At 41.5% G+C, this 6,480-nt stretch overlaps 1 protein-coding gene across 1 annotated transcript in view; it reads left to right on the top strand.

Annotated features, from left to right (window-relative positions):
• dnajb2 (DnaJ heat shock protein family (Hsp40) member B2) overlaps window positions 1–6,480 on the top strand; it is a 266,812-nt gene that overhangs the window by 199,482 nt on the left and 60,850 nt on the right. The gene's annotated exons all lie outside the window — the stretch shown is intronic.

The raw sequence follows: 6,480 nt of genomic DNA, 5'->3' as shown, positions 1-6,480 counted from the left end.
ATATCATGGGCTCAGCCTCTGGATGCGACCCAGGTCCGGTTCATTCCTGCTACACTGCTGTGTGTTCTGCCCAGCAACTACACAGAACCCACAACACGATTGGTTGTATATACTGTGAGGTATAAAACTGATTCACAAAATGTGTATCCAGGCCCTTTAAACAAGACATCCATACTTAAGTGCTGCACAGTTAAATCAAGCTGAAGTCTTTACTGTCTTCTGGAATATGTTAATGGTCAAAAACTAAAGGGCATTCCCTTTAAGGAAGCTAGAGATGTATGACTATGTTAAACTGTAAAAGTCAAGCTGGATGTGTAAAAGGGCATTTGGCAATAAGCCACAATGATGTAATTGACGTATGTCCTATAGGTGATCAATGAAATACAATTCCTATTACTGATAATAGTTGGTAGGTAGTGGATGAGCTGCACATCATACCCCCCCCCCCCACACACACACACACACACACACACACACACACTTTGGGTACCTAGAAAAGGTATATGAATTCAATCAATTAGTTAATTATTACTAACACAAAATAATATATGGGCGGGGGTTGTGTGTGTACGAAATCTTTGTTGTGTGTGGGTGGGTGATTTTTAGCTAATCTAGCCCCAAGATGTGATTGCGCTCCAAAGTTAGCTACATGTCATGTTGTTGATGTTAGTAAGCATTCCTTGTTAACGAATCAGAAAGCTGTTGGGATCTATGGCTCGCTGCTTCCTAAAGTGCACTTCCAGAATATTCCGAGGACATGATAATTGACTCCATCCAATTCTGCCTTAAACCGGTTCACAGAGTTTTTTCTAAGAAATACTAAACAAAAAAGGGATCAAGCTGAAATGTTTTAGGAAGAATTGAGTCCAATATACTTTTATCTTTGGTTAACCTAACTCAATGAATTGAGAAAATCCCTTTTCTATCCTGGTTTCGGGAGCAAAAAGCGCATTTCTAATAATTCATGCAGACTTCATATGACTTTGATTTCACTATTTAATTATTGTCTTTGTCACATTTTATATTTCCTTCTAACCGTCTGTAATCTGGCACATTTTTGTTTTGTTTTTGTTGTGTAAATAATGTTATAAGTCAATAAACAATGTTTTTGTGGGGGCTGGACTAGCGCTCTCTAAGAGAAAAACATCTGAGTTTTTAATTATTATGAGCACATAGTGTGCCAGATTTCTTCACATCACGAAGGCATATTATCAGTCAATTCCTTCTCTCTTTCCTCCCCTGTCAGGTTAAAAGGGTAAAGTGAGAGTGTAGATGTTTTATGAGACCATAAATCAGGAGGTTAACTGTCAGCTGTTGGTTCCTGTGAACACACACACAGCCTATTGTTCTGAAATGATTCATGGTGACAAGTCTGCACAAACACTCATTGTGAGATCTGATAAGGTTCACATTGATCAGGTCATTAAACCTCACATTGCAAGCAGAGACTTGCAACATTGTAGGATCTGCCCTTCAGAACTTCAAGCACATAAGCCTAATGATTCCAGAATGGGCATTAGCACAAGCCTTTTAATGCTGTTAAAACATTTCTAAATCCCTTTTAATTCAAGGCTTTCATGTGGACAACCTTAACGTAATCTACCTACAAACCCTCCAAATATGACCACACCCTCTACACCTGTTTCACATGATGGACATCTGAAGACCACCCAACACCATGTAACCATAGCAACCAACCTGAATGCTAGCCCTCGGGTTTACATGTATTTGCATAGACGTTGAAGTCCCCTGAGGCTCTGCCGACGGGGAACACAAATCGATCTGACATGGCCTTGCACCAAAACACATCCACCGCTGCTCATGAAGTAGGCACTGAGGATCCCTAGCCACCATGTTTGGTATAGCAGCCTCGTCTGAAGATTTGGATTGAGTCTGGCGCCCTCTCGGCCATCCTGACGACTGGTTAAAATAAGGGTTAGGGTTTGTGTCTAGATGAAGTTAAAATAACTTAAAATATTTATAGTGTGTACCAATAATTTACTAAATGAGTTAAAGGCTGAAGTTTAAAAATGTTGTCAAAAGGGGGATTTTGAAGCCACGCCTCCATTTGGCGACCAGAAACCCCAGACTTGAGGAAGGTGGTAATCCTTGAGTCAGGGGCCTTAGACCAATCGGCCATCCTGATGACTGATTAAAATTAGTGTCTATTTTTATTGAAAATAACGTAAAAAAATGTACCTTATAATTCTTACTTACTTATATACTATACTATACATACCTATTTCATTAATGATTTTTACAACTGAGCTAAAAAATGTTTGCCAGAAGTTGGAATTGAACCCACGCCTCAAGATGGAGACTAGAAATCCCAGATTTGAGGAAGTAAGTAATTATTAAGTCCAGCGCCTTTGACCACTCTGCATCCTGACAACTATTTAAAATAAGTAGAGGGTATATTTAATGTAAAATAACGCAAAATATTTATAGAGCATATCCATTCATTTACTTATTGAGTTAAAGGTGTAGAGTGTATATTTTAAGTTTAAATAACATAGAAAATGTTAGGGTTCTACTCATTTGAAGTTTTAGTTTCATAAACCGCAGATTTGAGGAAGGTAGTAATTTAAGAGTCTAACGCCTTAGACTGCGCTGCCATCATGTGAGTGTCTAAATTAAGTTAAAATTACGTTAATTATTCGTAGTGTTTATCCAATCATTTACTAAATGAGTTAAAGGCTGAATTTTAAAAATGTTGTCAGAAGTGGGATTTGAACCCACCCCTCCAGTTGGAGACCGGAAAATGCTGATTTGAGGATTAAAGGGGACATATTATACCACCAGGTGAGTGTGATTAGCCTGATTAGCTGTTTCGAAAATCTGCCCCATATGACATCACCAGTGGGCGTGTCCACCTAGATCTGTATGAATAAATCAGCTTACCAGCCTACCCAGTGGACTGAAGTAAATGTTGCTCATCTATCCTGCACAGATCTAGGAGGACATACCCACTAGTGATGTCATATGGGGCAGATTTTCGAAACGGCTTGTAAGGCCAATCACACTCACACCTGGTGGTATAATATGTCCCCTTTAATAATTATTTTATTGTATATTTGCTACCAGTGTAGCAAATGTCCATGCTCTCCACCTAGGTTACTTCTTTTGGGCTCCTCCAGATAAAAGATGCAGGGTGGTGGTGTTAAAAATCTGGTTTATTGCAAAAGTTGATACTGAACATGGCAAGTGGGCTCCACTACCATCCAGGAGTGTGTGTGGAGATGGCTGATTTAACCTGTTGCAAACTGTAAGTCAACAGCCTGACCCAGCCCCAGAGTCAGATCAGGCTCGGCCAGCTGAGGCTGCTTCCACCAGCCATCCTCCACACACACTCCCAGTGGTCACTTGTCTTAGCTCAGCTGCTCAGCTCATGGATTCAGACCCATTAATCTATTTTATTGTTTAGTACTTCTATCCAAAGGTACTCACTGTACATGTTCAATACATGTAGGGGGAGGGCCTCCTGCTCAGGGGTGAACAGGCAGACAACCGACACTGGAACCCAGATCCTTCCAGCTGGGAGTCGAAGACAGACTGGATGATCCTGTCTATTTTCTTCTCATTTGTGTTAAATTCTCTATTTAATTAATAAAGTACAACAACAACAATGAAAGAAGACACTGTGATGTGGGCTTTCTCAGAGCAGGACCTAGACAGTGCATAAAGCTGTATGTAAAGTGAGCTGTCATGTCAATCAACACATTAATAGATCGACACAAAGGTCAAAGAAAAACTACAAGCCTTAACAAAGGAGTTAACTTCCATTGAGTGGACTTCTCATAGTCATAACCCATGGGAAGTTAACAAGGGAAAAAGCGTATCTTAAAAAAATACATAGAAGATACGTTATTTATTAAACTCAATGTAGGCCTGCAGGTAATACAATAAACACACAAAGGTGTGTGTAAATAAAGACAAGGTGAGAGTAAATGTGTGATGAGGCAAGTATAAATATAGAAAGTAACAGGGTAGTATATAAACTGCTTATTGTAAACGACAACTGATTCTGCCTCAAAATCTACACAGAGTCCTCTAATCTCGGGAGTGCCTGATTTGATTAAAATCCTTGAGCCTGCACCTATGACTGAGCAGCTGTGTAGGGGATATAATTTGTATCTTCATTATGGGACTGGTGAATGGACTTGGTGAGTGAAGAGTTTCGATTGAGAGTATTTACACTTTCTGGCATTTGCTGTAGCTGTTCTATGTGCAAGGTCACAAGGTAAGGTAACACAACTTGTGTTATCTGGCATTACACAAGGTAACACAAGGTCACAAGGTAAATAAAAATAATAATAAAAAAATGCTGGCGGTGTCTGACAGAACACTTGTTTTATCATTTCCATGAACAGACTAGTATGCCCAGTATAAATGTATATAAACTTGAACTAAGACCAAAGCGGGATGATCAACCAGAAGAAGCGCTAGAGAATGAGAGACGCGTTTAGTCAAAGCATTGCGACAGGGTTGTTCGCCGATACCACGGTCTATATACGGCAGCTGGACAGCAGCTTGGCCATTTGTTTTTCAGAAGAAAGTGCGGCGGTTATTACAAAAGCCGTACAGAGCTGCCTGATCCGCGTCATCCTCAACTTTATAAAGTGGCGAAGTCAACACCCCTTCCGGTAGAGCCCATGTGACCTATTATATCGAAAAATATGAATGCGTTTCAATGGAGAGAAAGTCATTATTTTCTGGTCCCAGTCTTTATATGTCCTGGATTACACATGTGTTGTTTGTGGATTTAAATGATGATTTTTCATGCAAAGAAAACTAAAGAATTTCGCGAAGAAGTTTGATAATGTTAGGTTTTGTGTGAGGCCGCTTTGTGAACTACAGCTCTTCGCTGTTCTCGACGCGAATGATATACGACACCACCCGCACTTGGAACTCCGGTACCTCTCTGCTCCACCTCACCGCTTTTTTCCAAGGGGAGGATAAAAGCATCGAAAGAGGTGAAAACCATTATAAGTCGGGGCATGTGGAGAGTTTCAGTTATACCGATGGGGAGATTGTCAGTCTTGTCCACGCTAGAGGTGGTTCGGTCGCGAACTGATTCGTTCGAACGAACGAATCGTTAGAACGAACGATCCGAACTGGTTCTTCTCTCTCGTTCGCGTCGGTCGCGTCGATCGCGTCGGTCGTCTCGTTCGCGTCGGTCGTCTCGTTCGCGTCGTTCGTGACTCAGAATTGACTCCTCCCAGACCCACGACTCGCAGACAGTTCGTTCAGGAAGACGAGGGACCGAGGCGACTCACGGCACACACTGTTGCTTGCACTGCACCAGGAGCAGGTTATAGTTATAACTAGGCTTTACTTAGTTAGCTTCAACGATACATGAAGTAAACATACTTGGAACGTCCATGTAGGCCTACGCAGCAGCACTATGCGCAGGTGATGTCGCATGATATGCCGCAAGGCATATCATTATTAACTAACGCATTATCTCTGAGGTGAAGTAAAGCCTCAGGTGGTCCGTTACATTTTCTTGTCAAGTAGCCTGGTGTTTACATTTTAGGGTTAGGGTTTCACATTGTTCCTTTATCTCGGGTATTTTTTTAATATATAAAATTAACGATATTGACTCAATTTTCAGGATAAAGTGATTCGATTCGCCATTCGATTCACCGGAAACTCGACTGAACCAGTTCAGTCGAGTTTCCGGTAGCACTGAGTCTGACTGACTCAGCTGAGAACCATGCAATGGGTGCATTGCATGATGCGATTCACCGCTACCGGAAACGGAAACTGGACTGAACCGGAAACTGGGCTGAACGAACGAACGAACGATTCGCGAACGACTCATCTTGGCGAACTGACTGACGCGAACTGGTTCACGTAAACGAATCATTGAATCCACCTCTAGTCCACGCCAGTCGCGGGGAACGTGACGTCACATACGAGACGTGTAGTCTCTCACAGTGTTTTCTCTACAGCCTTTAATTGAACAATTGCACAATAAACGGTCAAACTCTTGACTTGAAAAATTATCATTTAAATCCACAAACAACATATGTATAATCCGGGGCATATAAAGACTGGGGCCAGATAATTATTTTCTCTCCATTGAAACCCATTCATATTTTTGAACGGAAGGGGCGTGACTTCGCCACTGGTGCGGTTTGAACAGAAACGCACTCTCTCGTATTGGTATAGGCTATATGCTCATTGATTGCAGAAAGCGGCCCGGAGTGATTTCTATAGTTAAACTATGAGGTAAGTCCAGCTGCAAGCGAGTCAAAGTTACTCTATTCATCCTCTATTCACATCAGCCACATCCGATTGCATTTAAGGCGATGAACTCACAAATATTTATCCTATACGGGCAGCTCGGGTCGTTCTCTCTGTACACCAGAGAGAACTCTCTCCCTGTCATGTGATTAATGTCATGTGATCAAATACGTCACAGACATCATGTACGCGCATCCGTGCACACACTAACGATAATTGCGAGTCCTGTAA

The sequence above is a fragment of the Pollachius pollachius genome (assembly GCF_949987615.1).
Source record: "Pollachius pollachius genome assembly, chromosome: 3".
NCBI lineage: Eukaryota > Metazoa > Chordata > Actinopteri > Gadiformes > Gadidae > Pollachius > Pollachius pollachius.
Note: the sequence above shows the minus strand (reverse complement) of the source record. Positions and strands in the feature narration are given on the sequence as shown.